The sequence below is a fragment of the Falco punctatus genome, assembly GCF_963210335.1.
Source record: "Falco punctatus genome assembly, chromosome: 8".
Classification (NCBI taxonomy): Eukaryota; Metazoa; Chordata; class Aves; order Falconiformes; family Falconidae; genus Falco; species Falco punctatus.
The window spans coordinates 28,421,211-28,438,410 of NC_137588.1; the positions used below are offsets into that span (position 1 = coordinate 28,421,211).

Sequence of the window (17,200 nt, forward strand, 5' to 3'; positions counted from 1 at the left end):
AGGTAGAAACAGGAAGAAAATTAAGCATTCCAGGGACAATTTTCTTGTTCTGTCATCTCTAACTGCTCCCCTCAGTCAAAAAAAAAAAAAAAAATCACAACCAAACCACATTTTTGGATTTTTTTTTCTAATATATTTTATCAAGAACATTGATCGCATTCTTATTTTTACTGTCTGTGGCAGAAAACAAAGCATCCTATTTACATAAAATGCTGATGAGACCCAGAGTTAGTTCCTATAGCAAATCAAAATCTTGTAGTATGTCAGCAGCACATTTCCCTGTCGTAAATCTTGTGCTTGACTCTACAGTTTGCACATGCACATAAGCCCACAATAAGGAAAGTATATTTTTGAAGTTACTAGCATGACTACTAGTAGACTCTTTTTACAGAAATCCCTGCTGCAGTCTGAAAATGTAAATACAGACTCTGTCTGAACTGCAGAACAATGAACCTCAGAGGCATCCTCACTGTTCTGGCCCTCTGTTTGTGCCCACTGTGGGGTCTTTTGGGACGTTGTCGTGTGCCTCTCCAGGCAAATATACCCAGATTTCCAGTGGCAATAGGCAAACCAGGAAAGATGGCAGGGAGGAGGATGATACGGCTCATGCTGATGTTCAGGCTAGGCAAGGTGAGAGTGCATGGGTGGATGTGCTTTATAGTTTGTCCAAAGTCCTGTATTTAAGGGTGGTTGGACAACCTTATGAAATCTCTTAGCTTATGTCCCTCTCTCTCTATCTCTCAAAACAAACAAACAAAGAAAGAAACAACACCCCCCCCAAAAAAAAAAAAACAAACCAAAAAAACCCACAAAAAAAACCCCATCAGTTTCTTTCATCATAAAGGTCTAATCTGTTTTTAAGAACACTGATGGGAGTTTCACTTCACTTCCTGAACAAACAAACAAACAAAAAAAACCAAAAAACCAAGAGAAAACAGATTTAGGCTTTGTGCATTCATCCAGCTAAACTGTGATTAGACATGAAATGATACCTGATGCGTAAAATACTGTTAAGAAAAAATGAGTTATTTTCTTATATTTTACTTCAGCTTTCTGTAAATCTTCAGGTAAGCTTTTTTTTTTTTTCCCCCTGTTCGTGGTCCAGTTTCTCCAAGTTTGGTTCTTGCCTATCTATTAACTGGGTAGCAACAGTAACGAAGTGTTGAGCTTTACAATAACAACTCTAGCACATCGGTTTAAAACAAAAGTATTTGTGTTAGTGCAAACAATTGCTCGTAGTGTAGATGGCAAGTCAGTATGCCTTGAAACAGAACACAATACTTCTGGAAAAGATAATGGTATACTGTAAAAAAACAAATGTAAAGTGCATATCAAACAAAGACAGAGTAGCTAATTATCTTGAATAAGGATTCAGTGCCCCACCAAGCTATCATTGCAAAACATGACTTTCATTAATATAATCTGGAGACAGCGGGCAGAAAAGACTTTATAAACAAATTTCTAATGGTGGGTGAAAGAATTGTTCTGCCAGGAGTTGGTATTTTTCTTGGACTCTGCAAACACCAGTATTTTAATAGCCCAGATGCATAAGTAACCTTTGGCATGTTTGGGGAGGTGCGGTGGAATTAATGCCAGCTCCTTTCTGAAAGGATTTGTTTACCCATTGTTTTGTCATGGGACCTAAAAGGTCAGATCCAGCCCTGATCCCAAGAATCATTACATATTTCTTAATGCTTCCAGGCCACTCAGATCATGAAAACTAAGAAAAACATTACAGCATTAATGTGCATGTTACTTCAGAGGGTATCTGATAGCCTCAGGAAGAGGAAACATCCCACTTGGACACCTGGCAAGAATGCAATATAAATCTAGACCTACATGAATCTAGGCTAAAATTCAAGCAAACTTTGTGAAGTCATGCTGCAGTAATCACACAGAAGAATATTAATTTGCAAATTGATGATTAGCCAGCAGTGATGTAGGAAAGTTGAAGGTCATGGTTTTGCCCAGAAGGCAAAAATAAAAAAAAAATCACACACACAAAACCACATTAAAAGCCTCTCTCTCTCTAGGAAACTCCAGGACATGTCAAAACTTAAACAAAAAATGGCAAGAATCACAAATAAATTATAACAAAAGACAAAGATATTTTTGTACTACTGCTACAGTTTGCAATGTTTATTTTTTCAAGTGAGCAATAACTGGATTCATAATTCACTAACAGCACTGCAGGGTGACATGTTGAGAATTGATGATAAGGTATATTCATCAATACAGTAATGAACTTAAGAGGCAGCATGCAATTTAGGATCCTCCCAATTTTGTAGCCATAACATTTTATCAGCTTAACAGACCTTTTCTTCTCTATTTAGTTTTAAATATAAAAAGAAGAAAAAAGAGAGGAAAAAACCTCATCTGCAATGTTTGCAGGCCCCTCTCCAAACGTTTACTAAATTATATTATCTATTAAAAATTTTTTCCTCTCTGATCAAAAGATGAAAAAGAGTAAAAGTCAATACCAATATACGATAAGATTTTAAGGATCTTACAAGCATCTATGCACACAATAGGATCCTTTGGGGCCTGTGTTCTCATCAGCCAACAGTGCATTGTTCAAAGTACAACTCCCTCCTTTCTCCAAGTCCTGCTTCTTTGGCCAGGATGCTTGTCAGAACATCCTTCGGGAAATTCATGGTATGTCTCGCTCTTGTACAAATGTTTTCAATGAGAGCGGCTTAAAAATTGGACAACATTGGTGCTAGTTGATAATAGTGACAAAGTCACCTGGGGTCAGAACTCATATTGGAGCAACCAAACCCAAGCTATTACCAAAGCTTGAATAAAGCAAATTCAGACTAAACTATGTCATATTAGCACATGAATAGAATCATTCCATATGTACTTCCAAAGAGTTCTCTAAAGTTTTGCTTGCTGCGTAGCAGGTTCACAGGAACATCAAACATTAGTAAAAAAATGCAGCACACAAGGACCAATGAACCCTGGAAATGAGCTTTGCGATCACAGAATGAATCGCAAGGTCCAGTATAACAGACAGAAATGAAAGGTTTACTTAAAGCTTTCTTTTTGAGTAGTGGACCAGAATTTTCAGTTGTATCCTAAAGTCAAAGGAAAATGAAAAAACCTCCTCTCTAGACATATGATTAGGTCCTCTAGCAAAATTAGGATGCCGTGACTTTCAGAGAACTAAGTTTGATGAAATCAAGATTTTTTCTTTTTTTTTTTTTCCCCCCCCTTTGCTTTTATTCCAGAAGACTTGAGTTCATGCTGTTTCTTATGGGACTGGCACCAAAATATTCCCTTAGCTACTTATCAAAGTAAGTAGTAAAGTATATCTTTTTGTCTTCACTACTAATGTTTAGCAGCTATGTGGCAACAAAACGTGCTACAGAAGTTAATGAAAACACTACAACAAATAGTACATATGGAAATTACATCCAGCACAACCTTGAAAGATGAAATAATAGAAGCAGCAAAACTACACCGAAGGGAATAAAAAAAATCAGAAATGAAAGGTGAAAGAAAGAGGAAGGGGTTCTACAGGAGCTCTGCCCAACAGTCTCTATAAGCAGGTGAGTGAGTGGTCTAAATAAACACTGAAATATGCTGATCTCCATGTGAAGCAAACAGCTCCATTGGCATAACGTCCACCATGCCCCCCAACAGCACCTATTTTAACACCTGCCATTTTTCTAGCTTTTATTTTCACCCATAGTTTAGCTTTTTACTGAATAAGCAGCCTCCAGAGTATGGTGCCTTGCCTCACAACATTCTGCTCATCCCTCTTTAGAAAAACACAAACCAAAACCATCCAAACAACGCTCCCCAATATATGAGAAATAATGTTTTAACAGATTTGTTACGTTCCCATTCCACTAGCTATTTCACCCATATGAAAGTTGAGATTTTATGCTAGTTTAGGTGTTCTGCTCAGTGTCACTGACCACCTCACACCTCGGTATGCCACAGAGACCCAGGAAATCAGTGCCTGCAACAGATTTTTAAAGGTTATGTGTACAACACTGAATTGGCCTCAAAATGCACACTGACTAAGCAGCCTTTTCTCCTCTCTTGCTCCGGAATGTCAGCCCTACTAAATAGTAAACACAAGCAACTAAGCTCCCACCTCTAACATGCTTTTCTCTGCCTCTTCCTGGGAAGTGTGAGGGAATGAGTCGTATGACTGGCAACGCATAGTTGAGGTGAGAACAAACAAGCAAAGACAGGAAATATTTCTTTGTTCCCTTATGCATACTTTCAAAAGGTTCTGATCTACCATGCAGTGAGGAGGTGTCTCTGGACCCCAGCAGGGGAAAAAGCCAAATGACAATTCAGGATGGCCTGAGTGCAAAAGCAACTTGCACAAAATAGCTCTGAAGTTTTGTAGTGAGCTCTGGAAACCAAGACACTGAAGGGCACCGCTGTAGCTCCCACAGTGAGAAGACTGGCAGAGGAGACTATTTATGCCACTTAGTAAAACGCAGATACATTTGCTCAGACAACAAGTGACTGAGTGGGTTTAACAAGCACGATAATGGCTCAGGATGTCATTTTGATCTGAATACATAATAAAAGGGGATCAAGAAAAGGCTCAGGTTTTGAAGTGGCCTTGCATATCTGCAGCCTAATTAAGACTGATTTTGCCAACCCCTGGCTCAGAACACGAGTCTTCTGTTTGCACTTGGTTTCCAGTAAAACATGTCAGCTGCCTAGACATCGGCATATCTTCTGCAGGAATTACCCACACAGAAAATACGGTGGGTTCAAACCTGGCCTGAGATGGTTATATACAAATCCTATGGGTTGCTATCTTTTAGCTTTAGATTACTCATGACAAGTGCAATCAATAAGGCTTGTTAGCTTGAGGCTCAGAAGGGCTGTAGCTATTTTTTTCATCTTAGCCTGTATGCATAATATGACAGGGTGGTGAGGAGGCACAGATGAAGCATTTTGTTATTTATGACAATATCAGTCAATGCACTCTATTACCAAACGAATTAGGCAGCACTGCAATAACTGGCTTTCCTGCTGCAACTTTGGTTTTTAAAAGTTGCACATAAGAGAGATATTGATCTGCCCAAGTCTACTGTGATTTTATTACTATTCCTTCATGATGGAACAGAGTCCCTTCTACCACTGCCCAAAATTTATGTAACCATAAAACTAGATTCATCTAAAGATTCACAAAAGGACTTGAGCAGATTAAAGCCTTTGAAGTTCAAAACTGTGATTCTAAACCTCTCAGCAAAGCATCTAGTTGACCCAGGAGATTTCTAAACTCTGACCATTTAACATGAAGGTTCCCCAATTTCCTATAGGTCTCTTTCTCTGGATGTCCAGGACTGTAAGTCTATGCAGTCAGATATTTTGCTGCTGCCTAACATTGGACCTAGTAAAGGTGGACCTACTGAACAGTGTTCTCTGATGCTAGCAGTGTCTTTGGTGCCGTTACAAACAGAAATGGCCTAAGGAAAAGAACATGACAGGACCGTGGTCAGCAGGTGGAGGGAGGTGACCCTGCCCCTCTGCTCTACCCTGGTGAGGCCACATCTGGAGCGCTGTGTCCAGTGCTGGGCTCCCCGGTTCAAGAGAGACAGGGGAGGGTCCAGCAGAGGGCTACTAAGATGGTGAAGGGACTGGAGCATCTGTCTTCTGAGCAAAGGCTGAGGGAGCTGGGCCTGTTTAGCCTGCAGAAGAGAAGACAACAGGGGATCTTATCAATGCATACAAGCATCTTAAGGGTGAGTGTCAAGAGGATGGGGCCAGGCTCTTTCCAGTGGTGCCCAGTAACAGGACAAGGGGCAATGGGCACAAGCCGAAACACAAGAAGTTCCATCTGAATATGAAGAACTTCTTTACCTCAAGGGTGACAGAGCACTGGAACAGCTGGCCAGAGACACTGTGGAGTCTCCTACTCTGCAGGCATTTGAAACCCGCCTGGACATGCTTCTGTGCAACCTGCTTTAGGAGAATGGGCTTTAAACAGGGGGTTAGACTAGATGATCTCCAGAGGTCCTTTGCAACCCTGACAATTCTGTGATAACAAGAAACAGGTACCTTGGGAATGAAACATCTCTGCTCATTTGCAAGTCAAGGACCTGGATTCAGCTCTGCCTCTTCTCTAAAGGAAGCCTCACCATAGAGCCATAATTTCTCCTGTTGTTTGCAACTACTAAAAAAGCTATTTAATTCTGGCTTACTGAGCCTGAAGACCAGAAAACAACAGAGAACCTGAATGCAGCTCTGGGCCAAAGCCACTCACCTTATCATGGGAAAACCTCAGGAGATGAAGCATTTCATCTCAGTTGGGTTGCTTTCACCCCTGAAGGAGGTCCAAGGCATACCAAAACCTAAAATAGCCTAAGGTTGCAGGAAGTGTATGGCTGCATAAAGATGAAAGATCTGTGTGAACAGAACAATACAAATGCTGGGATTTCAGCTTTTAATCAGCTATAAAGAACATTAGGGAACTTCAGCCTATTTGCCAAATCTGAATTACAGTGAACCCATTTATACAACTATGGGCTTAAAAGAAAACAAGTGTAATTGGGCCAGGAAGGTAATGATTAAAATATGATAAAGAAATATGTCTAATCAGTAGATTTAAGACAAATTGATAAAAGACAAGCCACAGGTCACTATCTAGGGCTTCTAGACATCTAGAACTGACTGCACTGCTACTTGATCTGTGGCATTGTGATGTTTTGTTTATCACTGTGCCTGCTGCTCTCCAGACAAAGAAACCCTCTGAGACCATTTGATGCTGCATCAAGTTTTGTGCCTGAATGCATAAGGGTCCCTAGAAGGCAGCAAGAGGGCTCTAGTTATTAGATAATGTTACAGAAAACAGCAGCAAAATTGGTGTACAACTGTGCAATTGTGTGGTAATATCCAAAAATTTGGCTATATATACCTGGACATCCACCAGCTACCCTTTAGCATGCCTCTTTCTTTTCACACCTCAAAGCCAATGGCATTTTCAATTTTGGTAGAGTCTTTTTGGGGATGGTAGAAAGGTAGGATAAGTTTTCTGGCAGCTGCAAAGTTATCAAAAACATAGTCTAGGATAAAATAGCTTTATAAGTAGCATGGGCTTTGGAGGCCATGAAATCAGCAAAAGTTTTCTTTGAATGACAATACTGGGATGGGAACTACCAGGGAAAGGCTTTGGTGGGCTTGGAAGCAAATATGAAACCTGGAGCCCCCAAATTCAGCCTAATTTTAGCACTAACCATCCAGCTTTTACACAAGTAAAATGCAGAAAAGGTGTGCTCTGAAGTGTGAATAGGCTTATTTTTAGATACCTACTGAAAGCATCTCCAAAGAGGAACTGTAGGTGTCTTCCATGTAAGGGTTGGTTTGGTTGTTGCTTTTTTTAAATCTGGAAGAATAAACAACCATTTCAATTGATGACAACGATTCTGTTAGTGTAAAACCAACTTTGATTTGGTGTATGCAGCTAGAGGAAATTTGCTTCCTTCCACCTCCTTTTTACAACCAACTGTATGAAATAAGAACCTGGACTAAGTCCAAAGGACTAAACCAATTATGATAAATAGCTAAATTTGTGAATATGTAGAATCAACTGATCATCACATAATTACTTATACTCCTGAGGCTATGGTAAAATGTGGCAGCAGAATCATCGTTATTTTCATCACAGTAATTATAAATCATCATCACGGCATTCTTGCAGATATGGCTGGATGAATGCCACCTGAAACTCTGCCTTCCCTCTGTGTCTCAAATTTGCTTCTCCGCTGTCCTATGAATTTATTTTTACACACACAACTGCTCTGCATGTTTGCCAATAACTCTTCAAACCTGCCTTAACTATCTGTGAATCTTTAATTTCAGAAGATTATTCCTTGTCAGATCACAATTTCTGTTAACCTTTATAATGATGTATGCATTGCCACGTACACATATTTCTTAGACTGAAATAGTGCACATATTTTACAAGGCTATAACCAAATAATGTCCATGGATTATAAACACAGTTTGAAGGCTTATAAAGGTACCTAAGGCTAAACACTAAAAGCTGACCTCCAGCTTAGTAAAGGGGGAAAAAAGAAACAAAAGTTAGGTGAAGGATAGTGAGAAGTCAAGGCCTTATTTCATAGCAATGTGCTGTTGCAGCTTGTTTTAAAAATCAGACTGCAGGTATGCATTTACTTCTAACAGCTCTGGCTAATCACAAAACATAGGCAGGAAGAAAGCCCCTCAAGATGAAAAAGTAGGCAGAGAAGGAGTTTTCCAGGAGTGGGGGAAAAAAAAACGAAACAAACTTCATAGCAAATGAGAAAACTAAGTGAGTAACTTTCAAGATCAGCAAGTGTATAATTTCATAGCCCTTACTCTACAATATGTTATGTTCAGTACCTAATTACAGGTGTGGGATGAAATCCTGGCATCAATGGAAATTTTATTAGTTATTTGGAATCAACATTTCATTTCCTCATTTCTAAATTGTTATGCTTCATGGCTCATTCTGCAAACATAAATGCATGAGTTAAGTGCTCATATGTTTGCCAGATCACGGGCTAAAATCCTTATTCAGATAAGTAGTTACTTGCACCTGAATAACCTCACAGATTTTAGAAAGCATTGTTCAAAGTCAGTTACTACTTGCTTTAAGTAGAGGTAACAGAAAGTGGTCCCACTAAACAGGAGATACTGAGAACTTCCAAAACCTCAATAACTGTCTTTAGATCCTTTTCCACTTGCTAATTTCCACCAAAAAATTAAACAGCCCTCTGAAATCTATAGGAAAGTATAGACTATTTAGGCTTTAATGTTTGCTATACTTTCCACTATAATATATACTCAAGTTGGGGACGTAACCAAAACAAAAGCAGTCTAAGGTCTAATGTGTCTAATGTGATTCAGTCTAATGGGACAGATGAGTTGGTAAGGGAAAAAGTAAAATGAAGGAAAAAAAAAAAAAAAGAAGAAAAAAAAGGGCTGTAGGTAGTGGGTTTGCAGAGGAGGACAGGGAAGAACATGAAGGGAGAAGCTGAAAGATGCCTTTTTCATTCCTGCAGTACACAAAATTCCCCTCCTCCTACAAGAAAATTCAGCAGCACATCCAGAAGCTACTAGACATGACCTCCATGGCCATCAGATTTCAAAGCATCAGTTTCTCAAAGGGTGACTGTCTTTCCCTTTCTTTGTGCATGTTTGAGCCCCACAGGCTCCGCAGATGGAATGGGAGAGCACATTTGAATGCTTCCTGCTTACTGTACTACCTAATCTTGATATTTACTGCCAAGAAGAAGCTGCTGCCTGTAGACGTGTCAATCACAAATTATGTAACTGCTATATAAATCACAACTACTTGAAATTTTCAGAATCATTCTGCAGGCATAGCTTTTGCTTTGGCTGAATGAACTTTGTTATGGTTTGCTGGGTGTAATTTGTTAACACAATGTGCTCTCTACAGAAGTCAGCTGCATGCTTCAGCTCTCTGTGCTGACGTAAAGAACTAAGAAACTTGGGAAAGGATCTAATTCTGGTTAGACATTACAAAACTGTTCTCTACACAAAAAAACCCTCCAAATTTTGATTTTTCCTTCTAGAGAAAACAAAATCAAGAAAGGGCTACATAAATCAGTCCACGAGCTCCAAACCTTCTTCAGCATAAATTATTTATGTTTTGTTTGTGTGCTTGCAATCTTGTAACAATGAACAAGTTGAAATTAGAAAGTTTAAAGAGATAAGAGAGTGTTTATAAAGGGACCACATATTGCATACACATAAAAGCCTGCGTATATGCACCTGGGACACAAATAAAAAGCAAGGAAAACTGCCTATTTTAAAGACATGTAATGAACACAGTGAAAGATGCTTAACCAATGGTTCCACAGTAAAAGAACTCTGAAGCCATGAGGTTGAAATATTTCCTAAATTTCTAAAGAATAGTTTTTTTCCAGAGATCGCTTTATGGGAAAAATACTGAAGTGTGCCCTCTCCCTTGGAAAGAAAATTCTTTTCCCTGAAGCACCAGACGACGGAAAAAAGCAGTAACTGAAAGATATCCTTCAAAGAGGATAACTCCTGGTATCTGCTCTCCTTGCTATACTCTTATCTGTATTTATTCACCAAGTAATAGACCACAGAAGGCATTTCAGAAGGCATTTTTTTCCAACATTTTTTCTTTCCTTGTCCTATTTATTTTTTTTAACTGAAGTCCAAATGAGAAAGCACCAAGAAGCATCCCTTGAGCATACACAGCTTGCAAATAGAGCCATTAATGGACACTGCTAATAGAAAGATCTAGTTCACAGGGCACACATATATTATGTGTGGCATACAAATTTTGTTGGTCTAAAGAACTCGACAAGGAGAGCTGAGCAACTGTGGACCAGCTCTGTAGTGCAGCGTGAGCATCTGTGTCCAGAGGTTACCAGGAAATCAGAGATTTGGGTCTGACAGAGGATGTAGGGGACACTTTAGATGTTTAGGAAGACTCTCAATGACAACAGAATGTAAAATAGAATTAGAAATCCTGGATCCAGAACTCAGACTGCAGTTTTCTTTTGTTACTACTATAAAACTCCTACCTCGTAATCTCAATTCTCCCCCAACACCACACAAAGAAAATACTTGAAAGCATCAGCTGAAATTGGCTATCATCCCAGAGCCAAAAGGACCCGCACCTCTTGGATTTGTGGGGATTTATTGAAGGAGATTATATAGAATTGCTAGGCATTGCCAGAATTGCTTTAGTCCTCAAAACAGTTCCCAAGTGGAAGTTGTAAAGTTCTTTTGGATCAGCTTTCTTAAATAAACTGCCACAAGTTCAGATGCTTTCTTGACTTTCTATCAAGACATAGACCCTCCTGAGGCAACTATGACACATATTTTAAACGGATAGGTGTAATTTCCAAATGGAAGCTATTATAAATGAAATCATTATTTTTGAGAGCTGAACCTAAACAGGAAATACTCCAAGAGAGTCAGTCTTTCCATATAAATTCTCCCAAGTCTACCAAATCTCATCTCAGGAAAGCAAGAATCTTCTCCAGAGAAGATTCGTCCATTCTTATCACTGATGTGGGAGTCTCCATATTTAAAATAAAAAGAAGTGACTCACATTAGATTTTTGCCAAGTAAAACAGCTTAACTAGTTTTTATTTGAGGCAAAACTCATCTCTCCTCCAAGCTGTAAAGGTGTATATACGTGGGACTTTTTGTCATGTTTGCAGGACTGCCTTTCTACCCCGAGCTCATGCATACATTCCCTGAAGAATCAAAGTTCTTCAAGTAATACTACTTCAGGATTTACCCTCTATCTTGTTTTGCTAACACTTCATTTTATCTTTGATTACTGACTCCACAACCGTAAGCTGAATCCCGCAGAACAGGTGTATGCAGCTCCCCAAAAGTGTCAGATACATATTAAGAAGTTTCACAACTAAGTTAAATTTCAAAGAAACATGGACACACTTATTTATTCTGCAGATACTCATTTTTGTTCCTACATTTTTTTGGTACCTCAAGGGATCGTCTATGGCAGGGGTCCTCAAACTACAGCCCATGGGCTGGATACGGCCCCCAGGGTCCTCAATCCAGCCCCCGGTATTTACAGACCCCCCCCCCCCCATCACACACACCCCCGCTGGGGGTTGGAGGGGAAACCAAGCAGGTGCAGATGACTGCCTGCCACTTCATCTGCGTGCCGGCCCCCTGGTTAAAAAGTTTAACGACCCCTGGTCTAAGGATTTCTGTCCTTCTCCATTCTCCCAACAAACAGCTTTGAGAATCAAAAGTACAATTGGTATAATGGCCTTCAAGACTTGGCAGTCCTGGGTTAACGGTTGGACTTATGAATATTAAAGGTCTTTTCCGACCTAAATGATTCTGTGATTTAATGATTATACAAGTGTTTTATAAATTCACATGCATTAAAACTTGGAAGCCACTGAAAGAACACAAAATATACATCACACATTTGGAAAGGCAATGTATTAGAAGAGGTCCTCCATACTAAGAATACTACTTGTATTCATTTTTTAAATTATCAGGAATCTCACTAATTATTCTTTCTTTTTAATTAGGCAACATATCTAATAAAAAACATTAAATATTTATATTTTCTCTGTATTAGACATTAAAGGAACAGTGTTTCCAGACTTGGCATATTTCAGTACAGGCACTGGCTTCTAAAAATATCAGATAAAACTTGCTTCTAAATGAGAATGAAATGAAATAATAAGAACAAAATGAAAAAAAGTTCTTTCTGCAAGGTAAAAAGAATCTCCTAGTTTTCTTTTTTTTTTTTTTTTTTTCATTCTCTGAAAAATAAATCCATATTATGCTGAAATTACTGAGGAGGTTGGGAGGGAGGAAAAGGCGTATTTCCAACACTGTAAAGATTATGTCACTACAGAATTTCTGGGTTAGCACAAAGACAAGAAAATATTACTTATCAGACAATTCTAACTGCACAGCTCTTTGTGCTCTTTGTATTATCTTATTTATTTTTTAAAAATATAGAACAAGGTGACCTCAGTTTCTACTTTATACATCAGTTAAGTAGAAAAAGTAATTGGTCCCTGTCTTCATTCAAGGAAGAACTGTGGGGTAGACTTCTAGCCAGTACATTTTCTTACCTTTACAGTTCTGGGATGCCCAAAGAAGGCCCCAGCAACAGCAGTAGACTCCCAATCAGAACATAAAGACATGCAGCAGAATACCCACATAACTGAAGAGACTTACAGAACATGGGACTTCTAACAGCCTAAGAAAATTTAAATACATCAGGGTCCTCTACCTATCATCCAGGCCCTTGCGTGATACCTGAGATTTTCCATCTCCCCACCCCTGCTCTGCCACTGTGTGAAGATCCAATCTTAATGTTGAAGAAAAGTTTCTGTAAAGACAACCATTTTCCAAGAAAGAATCTCAGAAATAGTTTGTAGGGGCCTCTTTGCAGCTGATCGGTGTCTAGCAGTAGGAAACACCAAGTGTGTTAAATGGAAGCGAGACAGAAATCTGCTAACCAAGGATACAAGAAGGGGATGAGCAGAAATAAGAGCTCCTTGGTTTCTGCTGATACTGAAGATGTAATGAAAAAGGCCTTTATTCCAGCTTAGGCATTATAGGTCATTACCTATAGCTTTATCTCTCTTTGTCTGTCTCCTCTGTGTCCTCATCTCCATTTCAGGTATCATGGTAATTCTGTCCTTTCTCCTCTTCTCCTTTCAAGGTGCTCACCAGTTTACTAGCACATCTTACCACTAAATCTGGTGTCTATATAACAAAATGCTATCAATGTTTATTATCTTAAAATCTCAGTCATAAAGTGGTTTGCAATTATTTGTTTACAGCTCGCCTCTTCTTTGTATGTGCCATTTCTGCTAGCCATAAGCAACATGTTTCTACTTGTCTGTTCATGACCTTTTCACTAAAGGAACAATGCAAAGTTTAGAAAGGACTCAGAGCAAAATAGGTACGAACTTATAACAGTTGCTCAAGACCTGAACACTGCAAGTAAAACCAGCAGAGCTGATAACCTAGTTATTTATTCAGATTAACCTAATCTAAGAGCGATTTAGTAGAAATGATACACTTTTCAGCAGCAGGACAAGCTGTCTTATTTTATAGTACATGATAGTACAGTAAGAGTGCTCATGTCAGTCAGTTTCCCCAAAGAATTGGCTGTTAAGACAGCTAGAGCCATTCTCAGTTGTTACAAAATGTAACACAACTGCAAATAAACTCACCAAGACCTGAGCTCTGGAAGCATATGGACTGAAGCACTATTTGTTCCAGATGGATTTATAATTTGTAAAGGCATTTATTTATAGCTTCACATACCATAGAACGTGATTTGCAAACAAGAATAATAAAACTTGGTCTACTCATATAAAGGAGTTGCTGGCTAGAATCCCCATCTGAGAGGAAATGTCCCCTGTTTTCCACATCAGTCATCTCAGCGTGCTGGCACTAACATTTACTCTCTTAGTAGATGCCTGGAAAGGAAAACAATAGCTTTCTGGTGGTAGCAGACAGATCTGCTGGAGACAGTTGGAAGACATGTTTTAGGGCCAGACTTCACCAACCAGAACCATGCCAGCCACTCTTTCCACTCCAATCCATTAGAGCCAACACTATGGAGCCATACCCTATAGTCCCTAGCATGAAGCAGTGGAGAGTCAAGATCGTACAGAAGATCTAGGATGTAGGAACGAGAAATCAAGGAACATGTCACAGCCTTCCTGTCCTAAATGGTTACAGAAAAGGTACATTTCAGGCAGCTTGCAAAGGAATAAGAGTAGAAGGTCAGTGATGATGGCACAGATGGCAAATAATCATATTTCTTGTAGTTTCCTGGGTCAGGGTGAACTGCTGCCAAATACCAAGCATGGAGAATTACTGAAGACATTGCTGATGGATATCATGTTAATATCAGCATTAAATTCTCTAGACTCCACCTTAATATCACTTTACAGTTAACCAACTAAAAAAGCACATTGTAAGGTCACAGATTTCATACAAAATTCAGTTAGCTTAAGGCTAACTCAAGTATCTCAACACTAGAGGGTAATTTGCAATCTAAGTATATCCATTTTATTCAGGCATAAATCCATACAGAGTGCACTTAACAAAAACAGATATACTGACGCTTTGAATTATCCTCCCAATGGGAGAACTGTCCTGGTGATAGCAAGAAAGACAGATTTCCTGAGAACATGCTCAAGAGGCCAGGTTTGCAGCCAGCTCAGTAAGTTAAACCAGAGCTAGAAGCAAATCAGTTATATCCAAACAGCATCTTGGAATCAGGCAGTCTTAAATTGGAACAGTTCTACACACAACAAACGGATAATGGCTGCCTCTTCAAAACCTGTAATAGCATAGCTCTTACAGGAGAAGCAAGGAGAACCTTTGAAAAACCTTGCTTCCCTGCAGCAAGGCTGAATTGGTTCCTGCGTTCCTACTTGAAAGTAGCAATCTGGGGTTTTCCTTCTTTGCTTCTTAGGGCAAAGGTCATGGAAAAGGAAATAATCCATAAATACTTGCTGTTTAACACCTATTTGCCTGGCAATAATTAAGGTGCATAGAAGAGACTAAATATATCTGAATACTAGTACAGCAGGAAGTACTATAACAAGACAAGCAGAAACTCATTCTCTAATCCGAACAAAAAATGTAGGTCTTCTCATTGCTACAGGTTGATTTTTGCTCTGGCCTTGCTTGGAGGGCGTTAGGACTAGGAGCTAAAAGATGCTTTAGAATAAATTAGCACAACTATAGATCTGTCAAGAAGATTAATATTCTAACTATGTTCATGATGATTAACTCACCAAAACAGTTCCACAATCATTATCCAGCTAGGGTAGAAATGGGATAAGTTTACAGCACTCCTGTAGATTTATAAGCCAATTAAGAGCAACCCTCTAGATTTCATTAGAAAAGCCTCTGGTCCGGCAAAAGCTCACACATGCAAGTAAGAATTTTCCCAAGGAAAGGGGATGCAAAGGATCTTCATCACCTCTGTTAAACACTTTTCCTGCTCCCTTGATAACTGCATATTCCCAATGCATCTTCAGCCTCCTGTCCACTCTCCAGCCCTTGCACAACACCCTCGCACCTGCAAGAGGGATTGACATTGTGGCACTTCTCCATGGGGAAAGCTCTGCTCCATACCTTGCATGATCCAGATATCATGATCCAACACCAGAGATGCACTTCTTATCTTGTGATCCAGCTGTGGGGTTAGGGTTCACAGCCCGCCTTCCACCTGAAGCTATCTTCTCTCTTCCATGAGGAGCTGGACAGCAGATGTGTAAGAAGCTTCATCAACAGCCAGCTCCAAACTTCTGCTTAGTAAGTGCAAGCATGTGCATGTGTTTGCACAGCATATGAACTATGTCCTTGCTGTACCACTTTTCCCCTTCATTGCCTTTCTGCACAGGTTCATTGCTCTAATGTAAGAGCCTTCTCTGCCACTATCAGAACAGTCTCCCTTTATCTCCAATTCCATAACTTCCCCTTCTCCTTTCAAAACTTTGACTAAATAACATGTCTTTTTTCCTTTTGTTGCATACATCTATGCTTGCTCCGTCCTCTTTCCTTTGTGTCTTTCTGCATAATTGCATTTTTCAGCTTTGTAAAATACTCTTCAATACAGATAGCACAAAAATTGCTGTCTAAAATGAAATAGCATTGTATCACAGCCCAGACTTTTGTCCCAGTAATATACTAAATTTGGACCGACTCAAGCTGTAGCGTGTATGCAGGTAAAGTAAATTCTGAATTATTCAACACTTAAAAACACTGGAAAATCATTTACTTGTTACAAGCGATAAGATTTATATTTTATGTCTTCCAATCAATAGCTAGTGTGTCCACACACAGCTGATTTATCCATATTGAAAATATAATTATAAGTCTAGTTTGCTCTGAACCACAAAGTCCTTTTGTAACAAGATTATTTAAATACAAATGGGGTTGGAAAATTGGTTTTAAATGGCTAATCTGTCTTGTCTTCAACTCCAGCTGCAGAATTTACTAACATCATAAACACAGGCTGAGTGAAAATGTAAGAGGTTTTCTGATTCTCCTCGCGATCTGTCTATGCAGCTCTCATTAATGGTGAAGTTGATGGGAGCTGCATGCATGCCATGAGAGGAGGCTAATAAGCCTTGTAATCTCTATAAAGAGAAAGGGATTTTTACTAGTGATATGTCATATATACTGGTGTGCAAACGTCTGTCTTATCGGCAGCCCAATAAAGAATTTATGTACGCTGGTCTCAGATGCACTGAAGGACACATATGCCATATGGGTGGACAAAATCTATACCCAGATGGCTGGAAAGAACTCCTCAGGAGCACCACTTGCAATATGGAGCATCAGACATTTGTGAAGACATGATTAGGAAAAGTTTCATCTGGGTGGATTTACTCAGGGATTATGAAAGGAACTACTTATTGCCTTCCTGCTGTCTCCACCAAATGTGGCTGATGGCCCATGAAATGCAGCAGGGAAAAGCTGTGCCACTACATCCTCCTCCAGGGGAGCCCTGAAGTGCAGCCAGCTAGGAATATGCCGTAACTTTGTCTCTGGGTCATGCAGATAGGCTGGGAGAAACTACGGTTCAAATCTGACTTGGATTGAGTAGAGATTAAGGATTTCTGCCAGTTTTAGTTTAACAGACATAGTGGAGAAGACATTTCAAGACTCTATTTTCCTTTGCTGGAACGCAGACAAATTA

At 39.4% G+C, this 17,200-nt stretch overlaps 1 protein-coding gene across 5 annotated transcripts in view; it reads right to left on the reverse strand.

Annotated features, from left to right (window-relative positions):
• Window positions 1-17,200, reverse strand: part of CNTNAP5 (contactin associated protein family member 5) — a 318,700-nt gene that overhangs the window by 198,901 nt on the left and 102,599 nt on the right. Inside the window, exon 1 of one of the 5 annotated variants that reach the window (XM_080398713.1) lies at window positions 7,288-8,256. The exons of the other annotated variants lie outside the window; for them this stretch is intronic. The gene's annotated coding sequence lies outside the window, so the exon portion shown is untranslated. Of the gene's footprint in view, window positions 1-7,287; window positions 8,257-17,200 lie in introns of those variants that run through there. 5 annotated transcript variants of the gene reach the window in all.